A 21,896-nucleotide genomic window follows, 5' to 3' on the forward strand; every position below is an offset into this window, starting at 1 on the left:
CTATTAGTGGCTGTCCCAGTGGTCCTTGGCTTCCTGTTACAGAAGGTTGACTACTGCCAGGAGTGTCCTTATCTATTTAGGCCCGGAGTTTTTCTTTGTGTTGCTGTTCATTGTGCAACATTGTTTTGTACTGTGTAAAGCTTAAATCAGTGATAGTGCTTTCATTTGCTTTGAATCATAGTTATCTAGTATTTCTTTTTCTTTTCTCCATGGTTTAAAGAGTTGTAGCAGGGACATGTACTATAGTTCTTTATGTTGAGGAGTTTTTATAGACAATTTGATATAATTAATTAAACTTGGTTTGGTAAGTTTTCCTAAGCTGCCTTCACAATTTGTTACTCTGTATCTACCTTTTTTTCATCAGGTTTTATATTATTTTTGTATGTGAAGTTTTGGTCTATGTGGTATAGACACATGGTTTCCAAAGTGGTACTTCTGTCTGGGTAGTATGTGTCTAGTAAATTGTTTTTCAAAATGTCTTAGCTATTGGGATCTTTTTTGGCTATTGTTTCTATGTCATCGTATGATTTGTGAACTCTTTTTCTAGATTTAGCAGGATCAAGACTTAGCCATACTATATTTTCAGATTTTCTATACAAAGCAGTAACGGTTAAACGATCTGCAGCTTCATAGCAGCCACATTCTCTATGGGAGAGCATTTTTATGCCCAAGCTGTACAATTTCTGAGACAGTGTTTTGCCTGATGACAGGTCATTCCAGAAGTCTTGAAGCTCTGTTTTCTTCTTCTTTGGTTAAGTAGGCTGTAACATATTGTGCAACTACAGTGGAATTGTCTGCAATGTACTGCACATCTATGTTTGCATTCCACAATAGGGCAATGATTGCATTGTAATCATTGATATATTTTGCTTCCTCTGTTCTTTTTATGTAATATTTATTTTTAGTTGATTTACCTTTAACACTATGTCTAACTGAAGACATGAAGTTGTTCACTTCACCTGTTTCTGTAACCGGTCTAGGGAAACAAAAATGGCATTTGGTGTAGTATTTCCCTTTGTTTTTGTATTTGCGACAACAATGTTTGCCACATTTCGGTCTTTGATATTGTACAATTTGTGATTGAACATCACTATATGTTGCTTCTGATGGAATTTCACAAGTGACATATTTTTCGATAAACTGTAACACAGTGGCATCACTGTCTTGACCAAATTTAGGAGCATCTTTAATCCATAAAAGCATGTGGATATGTGGTGCTCCTCTGGCTTGGTATTCTTTTCTCCAAAAGAAGTGTTGCACTTCTCCGAGGGGAGGAACTGTTTTATTACAAATAAAGTAAAGCATAGCAATGAAGCGATGATGGAAATATCTTGAAACATTAACAGGATCTAGAAAGCAAAGTTCTCCAGGTGTTAGTATATCTATGTTTGTTTTGTTTTTGTTTGATATGCGTAGGAAATCATGTAGATCTTCCCATGCATATTCTGCACAACTTAATGTAACAAACCAAGTGGGTGGGCCAAGGTTTCTTATCATACAACGTACATCTCCGTGATGTCGGAACCAGTACTCTTTCGTACCACACATGTTTGCTAACAGATATGTAATGCTTGATTGTAAAACTTAATCTTTTTCTTTCACTTACTGTAGTAATTGTGTAGCTGACATATTTTGAAAGTGGGTTCCTGATTTTAATGTGTGTGGGTAACATAGAGTTGCTAGTTCACTTTCAAAGAGTAGGTGGAATATGTATTCCACAATGTGTCTAAATCTGGGATCTTCAGAATACATTTGTAATGAGCGGTATTCTGATGCTGTCATCTAAGTGGGTCTATCATCGTACCTCCTCCTTTGCCAGAAGGAAAGAGTAGAGGAAAAGCACATGCTTCTATACTTTTTTCCCATATGCTGATTGGTGATCCTTTGGTTTGTCACATTTGGTATGTTTCTAGTGCATCATCTATGGTGTTTTTAGAGTGTAATGGATGTATTGTATTGCGATCTAAAATATTGGATACTGTAGCAGGATCTAGAAGTTCAAATTGACCAGTTTCTGGTGACACTTGAATTATTTCAGTGGTTTCCCTCAGGTTTTCTTCAATATTAATTTCTTTGTAGTATTCATTATTGTCTTTTAGATATTGCAAGGCTTGTCTAACTTTATGTAAGTCTACGAGTTGTTGCCAAATGTTGTTGTCTTTTGTAGGTACACCATTTACTAAGACAATTAAAGATTGTTCTATTGGACGTTGCACTCCCAGAGTGTGCACATTTTCTTTTAGATCTAATGGTAAATATACTACTTTGCTGCAAATGCCTTTCACCAATTCATAGGTAGGTAATTTTGCTGTTTTTGGTTGAAGGCGTATCATTGCTTGAAATGGGTGCACTGTTTGAATTATTATGATGCTCTCATATAAATTGAGTTGTTGCAGGGGTTTTGGTAGATGGAATAATTCAAAATTATATGTGATAGCACGTGAAGGAGTTTTATTGTTGTCAAGTTTTGTAGTGCAGTAACTGCAAACTGTTAAGGGGTCAGTTATTTCGTATTTGTTTTCTGCTATACGGTAGAGAGCTAATTCAAACCATTTGGAATCTTCATTGTCTTCTATTTTGTATGTTATGTCTATAATTTTTGTGTTACTTTTATAAAAAGTTCTGCGGCAACACACACACACATGGTTTGGTATTTCAGCAGATGTACTTTTGAATTTTAGTATTTCTTTTTTGTATGTATGTAGTAGAAGGTTGCCATGTGCAGAATTGTTGCTAGTTTGTTATAAAGCTATTGCATTTTGTAAGTGGTTTTCACTTCCAAAATATTTACTCTGGATATGGTTGATTTCTTCGAGTAGGTCTTTGGCTGTACCATGTAGAAGATTGAAATTTAAATCAGATAGTGCTAAAGCAGGACTTTTAGCATTGTACAGTTTATAGAGTAGATTTCCTATAGTTGAATGATGTGTTGATATTATTTTGATATGATGGAAGCTGCTTTTGCAAATAGGTCCTGAAATGCAGGCCAATGAATGTCCTTGCAGTCCTGTGTATTTGCGCTCTGGACAGGTATCCATATTTTGCAGTAGATTTATTTTGATTATGTCTTTGCCTTTCACATATTGATTGAGGAACTGGCGTAAAGATTTGAAAGATTGTTTGGCAATGTTACACATTGACGTGCATGACCATTTGTAAACTGGACGTTCTGGTTCAGTCAAATGGAGAATTAATTCTGAGTTTTCTGGGGATATTTTTGTAAGCATTATTTCTTGTTCCATTATGGTATTATTAAGTTTTTCATAACCTCGTCCACTGCTATGGATGGCAATTGTGTTTGTTTGATTTTGTTTGTATGCTTCTTCATTGAAATATGGTTCTGTGCTTGTGGTGTGACTCCATTCACCTCCACAGATATTTAAGAAGTTATTTTTGTTGACATTCTGTTTATTGAGAAGCCTTTTTTGTAATTTAGTACTTAGTTTTGTTAGTGGTTTCATTCTGTTTAACACTAAAATAAATAACTTTCTTTTGAGAAGGATTGCACTGTCTATCAAAACTTCTAAGATTAATTTTCTACAGTAGTTTTTAAGGATTGTGCATGATTTGGCTACCGTTTTTATAAGATTCTGAAGGACTCTGTGGCAAAACATTTTTGCTAATATACTTTTTTTGGTATGGTTACTTCCTACTATAACAAGATTTATAGGAGCAGTTTTAGCAGTAGTGGTAGCTGCATTTCTGTTAATCATTTTCTGTTTTTTTTACATTTTGATAGAGAAGGCAAAGTTTCTATACTGGAAGATTGTTTAGTTTTGCTAAATGAATGTATTAGCTGTTTTGTTTGAACTTTTTGTACAAACTCTGCTAGAGATGGATGCTTATTTTGAACATTTTTATTTTCATTTGCTCTATTTCTGCATTGATTTCTACGGACTTGCTTTTTGGTAGGCATTCTGTGGGGTCTGTTGAAACAAAAAATAGAAGGTATGGGTTGGGCTGTTGTGCAATGTATGTGTGCTGTATGCATGAGTGTTTGAGTATGATGGTAAAGATGTATCTGGTGGTGTGTGATTGTACATTGGGTAGTGACAATTAGTTGGGAAGGCTATTCTTCTATTTGTGTGTTACTATACTGCGGTTCAGATGACAGTAGAAAGTGAGCTAGTGGTGAGGATAAGCACTAATAGTAAATCAAATGGTATAAAATTAAAACAATTCTTTGTTTTCTAATACTAATATTCTAGGGGCTGAGTTATGTTATTTGTGCTCTGAAAAACGGGGATTTGTGTGCCATTCTGCATGCTAATCCCTGTTTAATAAATAGTGATTTGTGGGTAGAATGGTACACAAATCTTTGTTTTTTTGGTGCACAAATTACATGAATCACCCGCACAGTGTGTTTGAGTAATATATTTTAATAACATTATGATACATATAACAATTAACATTATAACAGTAACAGTGGAAGCAATTTAAAATTGAGAATCAGACCAAGAACACAGTAAGTAGCACAATAAACTGAAGGAGAGAAGGAGAGTAGTGCAGTAGAAGAGAGAGAGAGGGAAGGGTGGGGAAGAGTGGGAGGAGGGAAATGGAAGGGGTTAAAGGTGAGAATGGGGGAGAGGGAAGGGGAGGGAGATGATTAAGGAGATAAGGCAACTGGAGGGCAAGAAGTTGGGAGAGGTTTCATGTTGGGGAATGGAGAAGGAGAGATTTGAGGAAAGTGTAGAATGAGGAAAAGGGAGAAATAGAGCGGAGTGAGAGAGGTAAGGAGTTCCAGTGCAGGGGGGCTAGGAGATTGAAGGATTGGAAATGGGATGTGGCATCAGGGGAAGGAGAAACAGTGACAAGAAAGTGGTCAGCAGAGTGAAGGGAGTGGGAGGGAGTGTAGAAAGAGAGGAGAGAGGAGAGATAAGGGGGAGCAAGATTGTGGAGAGATTTAAAGACTAGGCAGAGAAACGTACTCTTTTTTTGTGGAATGAGCAGGTTTCTTTGAAGTTTGTGTTTGTAGTTCAGATGTTGCTGTTTTCCATGAGAGTGGTCTTCACTGCAATTGTGAAAGAAAAAAGTCAGTAATTTTGTGTGTTTGTAGTAGTGATGTTAATTGAGAGATTCATTTTTATGTCTTTGTAGTAGTATTCTTGTTTGATTTCTGAACATAGTGTATGCATGCAGTTTCATTTGACTATGTGCAGCCTTTATAGTTTATTTATATTATGTTAATTCAACATGCTTTGTAACTGAGTAGAATAAGTGTATGAAATTCACTTGGTTTTTTAAAGCTGTGTTATAAAATGTTAGGAGAAAGAAGAAATAATGGTATATTTATTTTGCGATTTTTATTAGGTAAATGACAGAAACTGTATAGAAAAGCACGGAATATATGTATTTGTGAAGTTGTGGGTAATAAAGTAGAAGGATGTGATTTACAGATAGTGGTGTTATTGCAGGTGGGAGCATTTCAATGAAAGTCTCTATGGGTGTGTGAGTGTATGAAGATGCATGACATTTTACTGGCTGTGTGTAATTGTATGTTACACTACTAAGTGTTTTTCGACAATTATATTGTTATTTCTTCCATCTTCTAATATTACAATTTTTTAGATAGGTGTATGTGTAAACAAAAATAGAAAGCAGACAGGTTTGGAAGTGATAGTTGATTTTAGCAGATGGAAAAACATGACAATATGTTCATTTTATAGGCTATACAGGTTAAGTGGCAGTTACTCTGTTTATATTCATTTATAAGAGTTGTGCATGTACTGTGCAGAAAATATGCATACCTGTAGTTTGTATTCATGCATGTGGATATGCATGCAGCTGCAAGTAGAAATCCTGAAGACTTGTACAGTAGTGTTTGTAGTAGGTGCTTTCCAGTGATATGAGACTTGTACTCAGAGTGATCTACAGTACATTTGAAGTGCTGAACTCTGATGATGGAGTTAGATGTAGAGGTCTTGTATATGATTGGTGGATGGTTGTGTGACTTATTAGCTGTATCCAATGAGGGAATGGCACAGAGAGTGTAGTGGAAATGGTAGAAGGGCTGTCCAAGTTACGCTATGTCCGTGGACATGGCTGTAGTCCGCGGACATTGCATATTACATACAGGGATTTTGCGGTGGAGAGGCATGTAAATGAGTATGACAGAGCAATTGATTGGTCAGTAAAGTTTAGTGGGTGTGTTGTGTATCGAGAGAGTTTCTCAGAAAGTATTTTTCCTGAAAGAAGAACAGTAAGCTATGGCTGTGTGTTTCAGAAAACAGATTGTCTGGATTTTGGGAGACTCACAGATACATTGGTTGGAGGTGCATGCACAACGCTGTGGAGAAGCTGCAGATCTTGGATTCCCTCATGTGCAAGTGCACTGGCATTGAGTGTGTGGAATGAAGTGGCTGGATTTGGTACATCTCTGTGGTAGTTTGGAGACAGAGCTTCATCCAGACATAATTATAATTCATTGTGGAGGGAACAGTTTAGGACATGTGTCAGGAATTTCTTTGCAATTTGCAATGAAAGAAGGACTTGGGAAGGTCATGGACATGTTTCCAAATTCCCAAGTAATATTTTGTCGTATTGAGCAGAGACAAATGTGGCTGCGTTCTTCTTCATTTGGTCCACAAATGGAGAAAGTAAGGCGGAATGTTAATAAGTCTGTTTGTGCCTTTCTAGGAGATGTTGGCATGTCCTCTTTTCACAATGATAATATTATGTTTCGTAGCCCATACTTTTTTTGCTGAGATGGAGTCCATCTTACTTATGCTGGTAATCAGATTTTTCTGAGAAATGTACAAAATGCATTGCGTCTTTTGTGGAATTAAAGCCATCCATTTTGCAGTAGGCATTCACTATTTCAAGTTTTTCAAACAGAAAAAAACCCCCACCAAAAGGCTCTTTTTAGAGCCACCACTTGCTCCCAGAGAAAAGTGCAATGATATGATAGGGCAGCACCCCAAAATTTTAGATGTTTGCGAACTGTCTGCGGACTTCTAAAAAAAATGCACAGGGCCCTGTTCCATTTATTTGTCACTTCTATTTTTAGACTGTGAAAGGTGGCTCTGAAAAGAGCCTTTTTTGATGGGATTTTTGTTGTTTTATTTTTTTTTTTTTTTACACATGACACACTAGGAGAGGAGGGGAAAGGAGGGTAAGGGGGGACATCAACCACGGGGATAAGAAAGGGCGGGTGGAGGGAGAAAGATGTAGGGTGTGCCTTACTTAGGTAGTGGGCAGGTCTTCTCGTGCTCCGAGACAGTAATCTCGAAAGTGCTTCGAAGTCTCTCCCCCCTGCAGAGTACTGCGTCGCAGTACATACACAAAACTGTGACCCTCGAAAGGTAAGGGTCATCAGCATTGTGAATGGCCTGTGAGGCAGCTTGAGGGATGCGCTCTCCCACAGGAGTGTCTCTTGTGGTGAGAGGAGCAGAAACGGAGGATGTACCAGAGGAACTCAACCTACTACGCTCCTCACAAGGTACAACCTTGCAAACGGCCCCACCATGGAATGACCTTAGGTGTTGCTTCATAGTTGTCATACCAAAGCTGTATAAACCAGGCATACCGCGATTCAGCACCATATTGCACTGGTTGCAGGTGATCTTCTTCGCACGTGCCTTGGGTACATTACCATCTATGGTAAATGACCGCCACACCCAAGACTCACGGCGAGTGCTGGTAATAGGGACTTCCACTACCTCATCCTCGTCATCCTCTTCATCCTCCTATACATCCTCATGCCTGTTCCCCCCTTCAGGTCCTTGGGGAGGTGGTGGTGGTGGAGGGGGTGGGGTTGGTGCTGAGGCAGATGTAGCACCAGGTGGAAGTAGAGGAGCCATGGATGCCATGAGGTTTCAACAAAATCTGGAAGATTGGCAGCCAAAGTACAGAGCGTTCTGTCAGATAGCCAGAAACACAATGAGGATGAGCTCTGGGGTGTGGCCTTTTATAGGGGTGCGGGTGCACGCTTCATGGACTCCCGCGCTGTCCGCAGACAGATCGAACACCCCAAAAAGGCTCAAAAAGTTCCAAAAAGTATGTAGAAAGTCAGGGTCAATGTCTGGGATATGTGCTATGGTGAATTTATACTATAAAATACTGTGGATTGCCTGAAAAGGTACTTTTAAAATGTTTGGGGACCCGGACAGTGTCTGCAATTCAGGACACACGCTCAGCGTGGGTGCGGTCACATGATGGCATTGCAAACATGTCCGCTAAGGGAACGGGTGTCCGCAGGACACCAAATGCACGGGAACGGCGTGCGCATCGGCACGGGGTGTTCAACGGACAGTGTTCAGGTCCTGAAGCCAAATAAAAGTGTGACTTAAGTGAGATGAACAGTTACGGACAGGCGCGATGTTCGGAGAACTTACGGGTATGGTGCGCATGTGCGTAGATGTTCGTCAGGCAGTACGGAGAGGTACAGTGTCCTCAGAACACCCCCATTTTTGTGTATATGTGGACATCCCAGACACCGTGGTTGTTCTTAGAACAGTTTCAACTTGCCTGCAAACAGTACGGACAGGTATAGTGTTCTTAGGACACCTCCTTTTTCATTTCATTACGGAAATCCTGGACACCTCTTGTGTTCTTAGAACAGTTTCAACTTGCCTGCGAACAGTACAGACAGGTATAGTGTTCTTAGGACACCTCCATTTTCGTTTAATTACAGACATCCCGGACACCTCGTGTGTTCTTAGAACAGTTTCAACTTGCCCGCGAACAGTACAGACAGGTATAGTGTCCTTAGGACACCTCCATTTTGGTTAATTGCGGACATCCCGGACACCACGTGTGTTCTTAGAACAGATCCAACTTGCCTGTGAACAGTACGGACAGGTATAGTGTCCTTAGGCCACATCCATTTTGGTTAATTGCAGACATCCCGCACACCGCATGTGTTCTTAGAACAGTTCCAACTTGCCTGCGAACAGTACAGACAGGTACAGTGTCCTTAGGACACATCCATTATGGTTAATTGCGGACATCCCAGACACTGAGTGTGTTCTAAGAATGGTTCCATTTTGCTTGCGGACAGTACGGACAGGTATAGTGTCCTTAGGACACCTCCATTTTGGTTAATTACGGACATCCCGGACACCAAGTGTGATCTTAGAACAGTTTCAACTTGCCTGCAAACAGTACAGACAGGTATAGAGTTCTTAGGACACCTCCATTTTCGTTTGATTACAGACATCCCGGACACCGCGTGTGTTCTTAGAACAGTTCCAACTTGCCTGCGAACAGTACGGACAGGTATAGTGTCCTTAGGACACATCCATTTTGGTTAATTGCGGACATCCTGGACACCGAGTGTATCTAAGGATGGTTCCATTAAGCTTGCGGACAGTACGGACAGGTATAGTGTCCTTAGGACACCCCCATTTTGGTTAATTACGGACATCCCGGACACCCACGCTGTCCGCGGACACCCTAGCCTTTTTAGAAAAAAGAAAGACACAGAGGACTGAATTAAAACACACATATTATTTTTTTATTATATACAAATATAACATTTATGAAAGAGAGGGAGAAGCAGAAACTGACACAAACACAGGAGAATTGGTGGTTTCAAGAGGATGGATAGTAGGAGATGAAGGAATGGAAATCTCATCAAAACATTTTTCTTTGTGGAGAGGGTTTGGGGATAATTGACTGGGATATGGAGGGGGGACAGGTACATGTGGGACAATGGTATTTATTTTTTTCTTTTATGTGGTCCTCCACAAAGTTTTTCAAATGGTTGAAATTTGCCATGAGGATGTCAATTTTTACTTCCATGTGCTGGAATTTTCCAATGTATCTTTGGTTTACTATTTTCAATGTTTGTATGGTCTGTTAAAACATATATATATATATATATATGTATATATATATGTGTGTGTGTGTGTTAAGTGTACATAAAGTAATGCTTATTAATTTGGTTAAATAGAGAAGTGTCTACCATTAGTATCACTATCTTCAGACATTTCCTCACGTGGGAAATTCTCCTCAAGCCACTCCAAAGTACTGGACATTTCTGGGGAAAAAAAATCAAATATTATATTACTTTTACTGTATCTAATACAGCAATTTTAGAAATATATAAGAAAAATGAAGTACACTTACTAGCTTCTGGTAAACTGTGTTCTTACTGGTCTGTAGATCTGCTGTTGCTGCTAGTTGTGCAGTTTCGGTGAGGTAATTATGTTGGAAGCCTATCTTTCTTCATTTGGTATATTCCATTTTAGTACATATGGTATTTAAATGGATGGTTGATGTGTTAGATATATGGGTTCTACTTCTTATTTATTACTAAATATAATGTGTTTGTGTGCTGGTTTTTGAACTTGTGTACTGTTCATATGGCATGATATAACAATTTAAGATACCCCCTGAGTTTTTGGGTAGTGTTGATGTTGTCCGCGTCCATCCGCGGACATACGCACAGTGTGCGGACATCAAAATCACTAGCTTGGGGTTCAGTATGTTCTATGTTACATGTATATAAAGTCAGGGATATTATGGTTAAGTTGTGCTACTAAAAACCTATGAAATTCAGAAAAAAAACTTTGTTAAAGGGACGTTATGGTTAAGTTGCACTACTAAAAACCTACGAAATTCAGTAAAACAACTGTGTTAAAGGGACGTTATGGTTCCAAGTAAAACAGTAAACCCCCTGAAATTCACCAGTTATGGTAAGCTAAGCAACCATAACTCGCGCCACCACTGTGCACTGCTAAGACTAACATCCAGGACATCAAAGATGACATCACAAATGTCATTGATCTGTGATGGTAACACAGGGCACTGGTTATTGTACAATGGGTTTGAGAATGGCTATATGTGTGTGTGAATGTTCATATCTCATTGACATGGTAAATGTATTCTGAGATGCAAGCCAAAAGGGCACATGTAAATAAAATACTGCAAAGGGATAAGTTCATTGTTTAGAGGGTACTAAGTCCAGTATTTGCTTATCCTTAGTGATAATGGGGAAAAACACAATTATCATGGCAGTACTGTAAAGTTAGGCTCCCCACTATACCACAAAACACCAAAAAACCCACCAACCCAAAAATGTCACCAACCATAGATACCACCCGAAATACCTCACACAGCACCTACTACAGTGTTGTACAACTCACCTTCTTAAAGGCAGTGCTCAGTTCCATAAGGCCAAGTACATATATCTCTTTTGATCTATGAGAAATGTGCAATAACCAGGTATACGTTTAGTGTAGGCTCAAAGGTTCCAACACCCAGTCTGAATCTCAATTGGATGTTTGAGAGAATATGGATAGTATCCACTTAATTCTTGAGTTTTACAAGAAGGGCACAACCAAATATTTTACAAAGGGAATGCATGAGAGAGATTGAGAGAGATTGGTTGATAAGAGGACGACAAGTCTCTCAGCCCTTTCTTGTAAGTGGGCTGGATAACAAGGTGGGATTACTTTAGAGCTAGAGATGGCATTAAAGGATTGCATCATCAGAGTTGCCCACAGATCTACTTCAGCATTGAACAGTTTGCATTGTATGCCATCAGGTCCTGGACATCGGCCAGGTACGTGTTTCATAATGGCGTACTTCAACAACAAAAAAGTCAATGTTCAGTGGCCAATGGAGAAATAAGATACATATGCAGTTGATAGTAGAATTGTCTCTGGGCCCCTTAAAGTCATATCTCCCTGGAATCTCACCCTGCATCCTCCGATTAAAAGACATCTTAGACCCAACTTGTAGAGCCATGTAAAGACTTTCAATCCATCGGGAAACAAACTTGAGTCGCTCATTAGAGGATCTGGAACCATGTATGATAGTTAAACATTCTCCACATGTCAATAGCATCAGCTGCCAATCTAGGTTATTGTGAGATTATATAAACAATCAATTTCATTAGATCTGTGAGGACTGTTGTAAACATTTATAATAAGGCATTGTATCAGATCTCTGTACATGATTTTAACCATTTGCATATAGGTTAATGAGTGGTCAAGTGACACCACATACTATTTAATCTCAATTTCTAGGGCTAGAACCATTAGGCAATTTTCGGGCTAGAATTTGATATGTCACAAAACCAAACAGAGTTAAATCCTTCATGGCCCATGTCTCTTGTAATAATAATATATGATGCTGTTGAAAGTCAAGTCATTGCACTTTTGTAGTGCTATTGGGGTGAGACCAAGCCTTATTTGAATATGGTCTTTACTCATCACTGATGAGGCCGAACAAGGCTGAAACATGTCTGAGGGTGCTTTTTCTCTCGTGCAGAAAGGAAGTGATCTAGCAGTTCTGGCTGGACTGCCCCTTTTGGGTAGGACCAAGCATTATTTGCAATTGGTCTTTCCCCTTCTGTAATGGCTTGACAGGCAAATAACGATGGTCTGGAGGGTTGCCCAGAGCAATGCCAGAGGTTAAGATTCATTCTAAACCTTCCAGTTATCATCTCTATGTTTTTGCTTTGTCACCCTGAGTAAGACGTGTATGCCTAGACGTGGGTCCCATGCCTTCTGGGCCAAGAGACCCAAGCCACTCCTCACTGATGAGGACCAACAAGGCCGAAACATGTCTGGGGATGCTTGTGGTCTCGTGCAGGAAGGATGTGACCTAGCAGTTTGGGCTGGACTGCCACTTTTGGGGTGGGACCAAGCCTTATTTGCATATGGTCTTTCCCCTTCTGTAATGGCTTGGCAGATGAAGCAAAATGGTCTGGTGGGTTGCCCAGAGCAGTGTCAGGGGTTAACATTCATTCTAAACCTTCCAGCCATCACTTCTTTGTTTTTGCACCTGCAATATGATATCACAGACATGGTTTCCTGTGCAGGGAGTACAATTTCACCAAGAATTGGACTTACTGATGATGTCAGTGTCACCATGTTAGGGAATAATGGTAGAATATCAGGGAGAACCTCAATAGTGTCTTTGGCAGCTGAGGCAGATAGCTGACTTATTAGTCATTCAATTTCTTCAATGGTGGAAAGTACTTCATATTGATTTCTCAAGGAGATCAGACCTTGCTATAGGAGGGACCTTTGTGCTTTAGAATTACAATACTTGGTAATTGGCATCACTTGGGGGACCCAAGTCTCAGGAAGTTAGAAATGTGCATTAATAAGTTGCTCTACCTGATACCAAGAACAGTGTCTTGCACATGAATTACATGGATGGGTCTTGCCAGTTTCAATAGCGATGTCATGGGTACAAAAAAGGACAGTGGAACTATCCATGGCCAACCTGTTGATGGTTGCTTGCCAGATTGGAACCAATGACATGACCAGCTAGTCTAGCGCTAGAAAATATAACACAAGACAATCACCCAGCAAAGTTTTATTGGTGATTCCCCACCCAGGTAGACCTTCTAGCCATTACAATTTCCTGAAGATTAATAGCAGGGCCATTTATGTTACGGTTGATCCATTGGGTCACTTTGTTAATCAATGAGTGGATGGGTTCATTAGAACCTTTGGGTAGCACTGGTGCTTCTAAAATAACTCCTACCAAAGGTAAGGCTGCTGGAGATAGACGTAATGAGGGAAGACCCACTAATTTGTATTTGCCCATGTCAAGTGAGTTCCTCGGTATTCCTAGATGAAAAGCAGGAGAATTAGGAAAGAGAAGAATCTTTGCTACACTCTTGGAATCAGAGTTAGCATGATGTTGGATGCCAGGGCCCGACTCGTTTGTGCTGACCAAACTTCTACTTAGCGTGTAGTAACCTTTGAGGATTCTACTAGAGGGGGTGAAGGAGCATGGGTATTAATCTTAGAATTCGAAAGTTCATTTTTTACATATCATATCGAATCATTGATGATGACAGGCGAAATAAACAAACTTTTCTTTAAATTGCATAAATATCCATTATGGCATCCACCTTCCCTTTAAGTTTGGACCTAGCCATAGTGGAGTCCTTTGTAAAAGAAGCCAGCTGATCAGAAAGGGTGTCCTCCATAATATTGGTCTCAGCCACTCTTCTGGTTCAGTGGGATGTTCTTGGGGCTTGTAAGCAGGGTATCAGCATGAGGAAATGGGGGACATTCTTCCTCCTTAGCTGGGTTTGTAGGGTCAATAAGACACTACTAATGGGGGTTTGACGCACTACCAGTGCTCGTAGATCTAAATGGTGTCTCCAGCATAATGGGAGGGTTGGGGCTCCATACAGGGGTTTTCTATAGCCTTAGCTGTCTAGTTAGAGGCACAAAGGGTCTGTTCAGCCATCCGGAGTTTGGCCTCAGCTTTGCCAGGTACCCCCTTTGAGTAATTCTCTAGGGCAGCTGGCTGTCTTTCATCCTGCTTGTTGCATCCTTTCTTAGGTTTCTTTTCAAATGCTGATTCTTTGGAGAAAGTGCCCTTGCGCTTCCCCATTGGAATACTAAGTCACTAACAACTAGTAGGTAAGGTCCAGAAGCTTTCAGAAAGTGGTATTCAGTCCTGCACAATGAAATGCAACTCGGTGCAAGAGCAGTCATACAACAATACAAGTTCTTTTAAAAATCGTGCAACAGATTATAAGTGCACATTACAGATGGTTAAGAACTACCAGGGGCTCAAAGGCATAGCCCAGAGTCACCCCTGGCAAGCCTTCGAATTAGGAGAAGTTAGTAGTATATCCCAACAAACAGATTTGTTTGCATTCAGTTCTGTTCACAGTCATTAGGAAAGTGACAACGAATAAAGGAGGGTTACTACGGGTGACAGTTTTCTTGGTCTTTGCTGCTTCTTGATCGTCGCAGTGTTGCACTGAGATTTCTCTTACACTCTTCAGATCTGATTTGCCAACGATGCTTCTGTTGTTCAAGTTTCTAAAATGAATTGAAAACACCTCAATGTCTGTGTCCTCTGTTAATCTCAGTAAGGTCATATTGTGTTGTTCTTTTTTTATTTATAATTTGCCACCAAGTTGTGATAACCCTAATTGTGGTGACTTTAGATGTTTCTCCAGCCTCCCCATACATCATCTATTCAAGAACAAGTGTAGGCATGCCGTTTAGCTTCATTTTCACTATCAATCATTCATCTGGAAAAAGCAGGAAGGCCGCATAGACATTGGCCAGTGTCATATTGCATAACCCCCCATCTTGCATATTGCTCACAAACACATCAGCCCAGTGGTTGCGCATGACAGGTGTCCTTGTGAATTATATGCAGCTATTTGTCATCCACATTCACAGTTCGAATCATATCAAATATGCCACATGTTCACAGAGGGACACTCTATCCCCTTATGTTTCACAATGGTCAACCCTGCTGCTCCCTCAGACTTCTGTATCAGCATGCACATACAGAGAACACCCCCAAAACCAAAACACATAGATTATATTCACAGGTCCACATGCAAATTACAACTAGATTCTTTAAAGAGCAAAACATGATAGACCATCACTGTCCACTAAGACACAGCAACATACCTTGAAAATTGTGTTGCAATGGGCCCAGTACCAACATCTACATGTGCATGTAATAGCAAACAGACCACATGAATATGATCGCATCTCCTTTCAAGGAATCTCGAAAGATATCACAGTCTACCACCTTCGAGTAGAGTGTGTCATCAAAGCCACCTGAATACTGAAGGCCATCTGGCAGGCCTACAAGTATGCCCATTGACAGAGAAAACATGCAAGGTGCCCTCACATGACACACATTACCTTAACACTTTTCAAAATCAGAACACTCTGGACCGTCATGTCGGGGACCTCTGGGCACACAAGCGATTAGGTAGGTGGGCAGAACTCATTCCAACCAAAGTGTTTATGGCAACAGGAGTGCATGACCACTGCATACCCCGTGTCCCTGTGTTACAAAAACACATGCACACACCATACCCCATGCATCTGACCAAACCTGGTCAATGTGAGACCCTGTGTCTCATGGGATTATTTCTCCTTGAGTATTTTATTTTTTCCAACAATTGATATCTCTAAAGAGTCAGTCATTTCCCTTCTCCACTTACTCCACAGTAAGATGCAAGACAGAACCCGTGCAAGGTATGCAAAGGCATGTGCCCGTATCGAGTGCATTGTAGCATTTGCTAATGCCTTTATGCTCATTAATGCTTCTGAGGACTTCAATTGTTTGGCTTTGGATTGGCAAGTGGACGCCACATGGCACTCACTGTGAGAAATAGTCATGAGCGCTGAGTTCGAATACCACCTGCGCCAATAGGCCTGGTAGTTCTTTTTTTTTTCTTTTTTTCAGTAAAGATCTAGAGCCTTTCAATAAACACATAATTAATTTACTTATTTTTTAAAATGTTTGCTGCCTTTCAATATTATAATAGTGTCCCTCTGAATGATGATTGACCTTAGATACTAAAGTATAATGCAATCTGAAAGTGGTTCCGTGTGACGGACGTCCAGGGCCACATTTGTTCTTTACCGATTGCTAATAATATTTATTACAGGAATGCAGAATGATAACTATTGGGCTGCTTTATTGTGATATTCACCTTTTTTTCTTGGTGTTTTAGGATATACACTGGTGGTGCCGCGTTTCACATCTATTCAAACAGAAACTTTACAATCCATGCTAGGGTTATGTTTGAACTTTTTCAATTGTGTTCATAATTTTACTAAGTCAAGCAGACTTCTTCATTAAAACGTGAGCTGCACTTCTTCCAGTAAGTGCTGTAGTCTTTCTGTTCCCATCACTTTGGGTAAAGGGCTCCGTCAGCTATGAGATACAAGTGCCCATTGCTGGTCATGGTTACTTGCAAGGTATTCATAGCTCTTCACATGGATGATTTCTGACTGAAAAGCTTCAATGAGGCCAGTTAAGGTGTCATGGCTTGAAGACTTTACTTAAAAGTACACCGCTATACCTCCTCACATACTACCCCATATTTAGGGTCCCAATCTGGAGTTCACCTTGCAGTCATTGATTAGGCATCGCAGGTTGTTAGATACTGAGCTTGCTGTACCTGCTGAGGACACATCTGCTGTCCCTGTGATGCCTGTATGCATGATCCCAGTGATGCATAAATGCATCAGGCCGGACATAAGCACCAAGCTCTGGGATCTTTACAACGCTGTCTTCCGCATTATAGAAATCCACCAGTGACTCATCATTCATTGGGGTTTCCTTCATGTGCTCTAGCATTTATTACACCAGGGAGGTGAATTGCACCCACAGAAGAGAATAATCAAGCGTTTACAGCTTGATGGTGATAAAGTCAAAGGTTGAAGTGTAAAAAAATGTGTTTGTCATGTAATTGTCTCGATAAATGAAGCAGTGGTTAATTAAACATGGCAGTTTTACATTCATACATGTGCATCTTTGCACATAAACCTTTGCTGGTAGAGCAAAATGTCCACCAAAACCCTGGGTCAGAGGAATACCATTGAAGGCAATGAGAGGCATGTTATGTCTAACTTTACCATGACTTAAGTAGAAGAGTTTTTACATTACCCTTCTGAAAAACCCTAGTCAGTGTAAAAGCATACCTCACATTTTTAGCCATCTGTGACAAATATATGCCCTTGCACATGAACAGCTGGGATTGTGTGAAAGTTAACAAATATCCCAGCCAAATCTAAGGGAGTAGTGTTGCACTCAGAGTGGAGACACAAGTCTCTTCGCAAAATAAATCAAGACAAATATTCCAACAACCTTAAAGAACAATTTCTTGATAATGTGAAAAACCACAGGACGTTTCACAACCTAGTCCCTGGGAATCGCGTACTCAGGTGGCATGGGAAAGGCCATCGCTTTTGGATCCCGACCCTGGGGGTGGACAAGCAAGGGAGGATCCCCTGCGTAGGGGGTCCTCAGCGAGTGGGGAAGATGCACCCAATTGCGAGACACAGTATTCCCCTCTTTCCACATCCCATCTAACCCCTATCCCTATGTGTTCTATGGGAAACTCCAACTCCCATTTTTCCTCCCCACTTTGTCTTGAAAAAATACAGCACTAAGGAAGATGAGAAATGAGGTCAGAAGGATTACCTCCCCTGACATGCATTGGCCCTGTCCCTGTAATGAGGCCAGGCAGAGTCAGGCAAGTAGCTCCAATAATGTACACCTGCCACTTATTAAGACTCCCTGTGAAAATCAATGGAGGCACACACAAGAACACTTTGAGCAAGGCTGGGTACGAGAAGGAACAGCTCATCCGAGGCTGATGCAAACCAGGCTGTGGGAATTGGAAGGCCAATGGGCTGATCAACAAATGAGCAGACCGAGAACAAGCCAGGCAAGATATCCAAGCTTTCAGGAAATTGTGAGTATTGAAAAGCAAGCGGAGAAAAGAAACCCTCCAGGTGCCTGGGAATGGTCCTCAACACTCCCTGTTTAAAAGGAAGAGTTGGGGAGGAGGCTCTCGTGGCCCCTTTGAAGGGCGGGAAAAAGATTAAAGAAAGTAATTTAGCACAACCAGTGAGTTATCGAAAACCACAAAAGTCTGGTTGATGTTGAAGAGAAAGTGACTGTGATTTGAAAGTTGAAGGCTGCGTGTGTGCCCATAAAATGCAGGTGAAGAGGACAATTGAGGAAAAGGATACAAAGTAGCAGCGTGGTCATGCGAGAGGAAGTCGCACATTCGAAAGTCTCTGTGAAACGTTAAGAATTTTTTTTTTAATATATTACAAGCAGATATCAAAGGAATGAAAGTTGAATAAGAGAAAAATGTAATATGTGAATTGTGAAATATCCCCGAGCGCCTAAGTAAAATATCAGAACTAAAAAGCCCAGAAGGAAAGTGAAAAGAGAATAAAAACTACAACCCCAAAAGGCATTGGTAATGCAAAAAAAGATGTGAATTGTGAAATGTGCTAAGGGGGCAAAAGGTGAAATATAAGGATTACAAGTACCAAGAAGTATTCGTGGGAAAGAAATTCCAAGAAGTATTGATGTTCAATATGAACTTTGAAAGAGGCCAAAAAAAGAATAAGAGCTACAGGTGCCAAGAGGCATTGGGAGAAAAGAAATCCCAAGTGGTATTGTTGTTATACACAAACTTGTTGAACAGGCCAAGAGGGAAGACTAAAGAGAGCAATATATGTAAATAACCAAGAAGTATTGGTGTCACAAGATGAGTGTGGATTGTGAATATTGAAAGGCAGGTTGAAGTGGTCATGCATAGGTCTATGTAAATTCCTTGCAGTTTCGAAATTCTTCAACAGTGAAACAAGACAGTCTCGAGCCCAGAAGAGGGATACCTGTGTAGAACTATGAGAAATTGAGAGCATATGAACTAAGTATTGATGGCAAGGCGAGTGGAGCCTAAGGAAGTGATTGAATTATTAGAAGTTGAAAGCCTAAGATTGAACTGTTGAACTGTAAAAGTAAGCCAAGAGTGTGTGTGAGACTGATAAAACTGTGCCATCCACCTATATTTTATTTAGCAAGAGAGATAGAACTGTGCCTTCCACCTATTATTTGTTTATTCAGAGACTCTCTAAACACTTTGGGGTTGAGCCTGGGGAAGGTTGTTGGTGCTGAAGCCATTCTAAGATTTATTTTTGACACACTATTTTCCTTTTAGTATTGCCTTAACACATTTGTTCTTTTGAGAAGGAAGACAAGGTTAGGTTTCCTTAGAATAGGCCTTTTTTATTTTGAGCAGACTGACTTGGAGGTACTTCTTATTGTTTAATTGTCGAGATTACACCCATTTTAGAGTTAGGGCGAGTTAGGAATTCTACCGTCCCAACCAAATTCATAACCAAAGGTTTTCAAAATGTGTATCCATTGTGTCTGTGTCTACTGCTCGATGCCTTGCCTTCCTCTCAATAAATAATGATACTATTCAGTGCAGCAATAAATCCACAGTAATGTTTTTTGGGTACAGTGATCTTTTTTATGTGCAAAAAAATAACAGATCAAATGACCAATGTTCAAACAACAGTCAATATCAGCAATTGAAACAAAAGCATTAGCTTGAGTTAATTCAATGAATCTGTTCTAATGCTAGCAAAAGTCTTCTAATAGTGCGTTCATTATATTTACGAAATATAGATAACAAATTTCAACTTTGTGGAGAAGTCTGCAATATTGTTACAAAATAATAACTTCAACATGTTTCAAGGTAAACCCTTTGTCAGGAAGACATACTCTCTAACCTCACGAGTTCTCTAAATAAAAAGTTATTAAGGAGGTTATCAATAAATTATGAAAGTAAAATGGTCATGTATAAGATGTCAACAAATATTACATGTTCAAGAGAAACCGTTCAAAAGGAGATATCCTCTTCCTATTAATGACACAAAGAGTCAGCATTCTCCAGACCAAATCTAGGGGTCATGTTCCAAACCCAATCTAGGGGTCATGTTCCAAGTGGAGATCTATTTTTATAGGATCAGGATCTGCAGTTCTCAGACATCTATTGTCCTTTTAGTTATTTGATTGCGCTTGACATAATAGCTTCTCAGCTGTAGTCATAGTAATATTTATTAGGGAAAAGGAATATGCTTATTTCTCAAAATTTCACAGCCACCCCAATTCTGTATGACTCATTGTTGGTATAGGCACTAGGTTACCTGATAGAAGAACACAATTTAAGGTGTACCTTGAGTGCATACACAATCCCACCAATAAATCAGACCTCTTGGAGGGCATCTCCAAGTATCAGTGAAAGGTGGTCACCCAAGATACCTGTGCAAGGATTATGAACCATGTTAAAATGACCTCCCATGGTTTCAGAGCAAAATGGGTCAGTCCCAATGTGTCTGTTTTATCATTGAAGCAATAACACAAGTGCATCTAGTATGATACATTCTTGAATAAAAATAAAGGAGTTAACTACTCAGAGTAATGGAAGGAGGGTATTGTGTTGGAACAGTCAGAGCCAGCGGGGGCAAAGGTTGACAGCTCTAATAGTTTTGGAGGACAAGCAGAGGAGAGTTAGGACTGTCAGAGAAGGCAGGTTAAAGGCTGCCACTAGTGGCATGGACCAAGGGAAGGACTTGTTTATAAGTTACAGATGGGAATATTTGTGGCTTTCACAAATGTCATGGGCCATGGGGAACATCAGTGTTTGCGGCACAGGAAAAGGTTGATTGCTGCCACTGGTCTGGGAAACAAATTGGGATTGGTGGCTAAGGAGAGGGAGGACATAGGGAGGACATGGTTTCCCAATCACATCCACAAGACATTTATATTATGTTCTTACAAAGCTGTGTGCTGCCCCATCAAAACCTGCATGTGCAAAAGTGGGGATAGTGACCCTCAGAATAACAGGAAGGACCACCTTGTTGTCCACACCATCAAAGTTCACTCTCTTGTACCACTGCTTATTCTGCTCAAAAGTGACCAAATGTTTCGAGAGTATGCATAACATAGACAAAGAGACTCCTTGGAGTAGAGTAGGATGGGTCAACCCTGGTAAAATACAGACCAATCCAACTTCACACTGTGCAGTTATAAATCAGTAGCCTAATGAGATATCTAGACTTACTGGTTGTTGTAGATGTTATTATCAGCTCATAATACCAAGTTATGGGGACTTATCATCTCGATTTTGGAGAGCAATTTTATGGTTTCCACACCACACTGCGTCAGCTAATTTGTTATCAGTTTATTTTATTTTTATTTTGTAAGTATAGCATTTGAATTAACCCATACCCTAAGCCACATAAATTAAGGATAGAGGGGGATTCCGGGCCCAACAAGTCCTTGATGAATCTTAGACCAATTACATTATGAGCAGCATAATCAGAGGCTGAACTAGGGAGGGCCAGAAGAACTTTTAGAAATTCATTTTCTTCTCTTTGGGCACCATATTGGTGTGTGCAACCGTCTAATGCAGCTACACGTTTGACAACTCCCAAAGTTCGAACTTTATAGGTGGTTTTGATCATTTTCAGTGGTTGTTGCTTGTACTGCTTAATGCCTCAAAATATTCTCCCTGTAGACTGTCTCATGAGAGATAGTTGTTTAGTAGAGTGGGCCCCTGCTATGAAGCCTTCTGAAAAAAGCAGATTTCATCTGTCTTCTAGTTCGACAGCTGGCCATAACTG

Source organism: Ambystoma mexicanum, chromosome 10, assembly GCF_040938575.1.
Source record: "Ambystoma mexicanum isolate Mex_15411 chromosome 10, UKY_AmexF1_1, whole genome shotgun sequence".
Taxonomy (NCBI): domain Eukaryota; kingdom Metazoa; phylum Chordata; class Amphibia; order Caudata; family Ambystomatidae; genus Ambystoma; species Ambystoma mexicanum.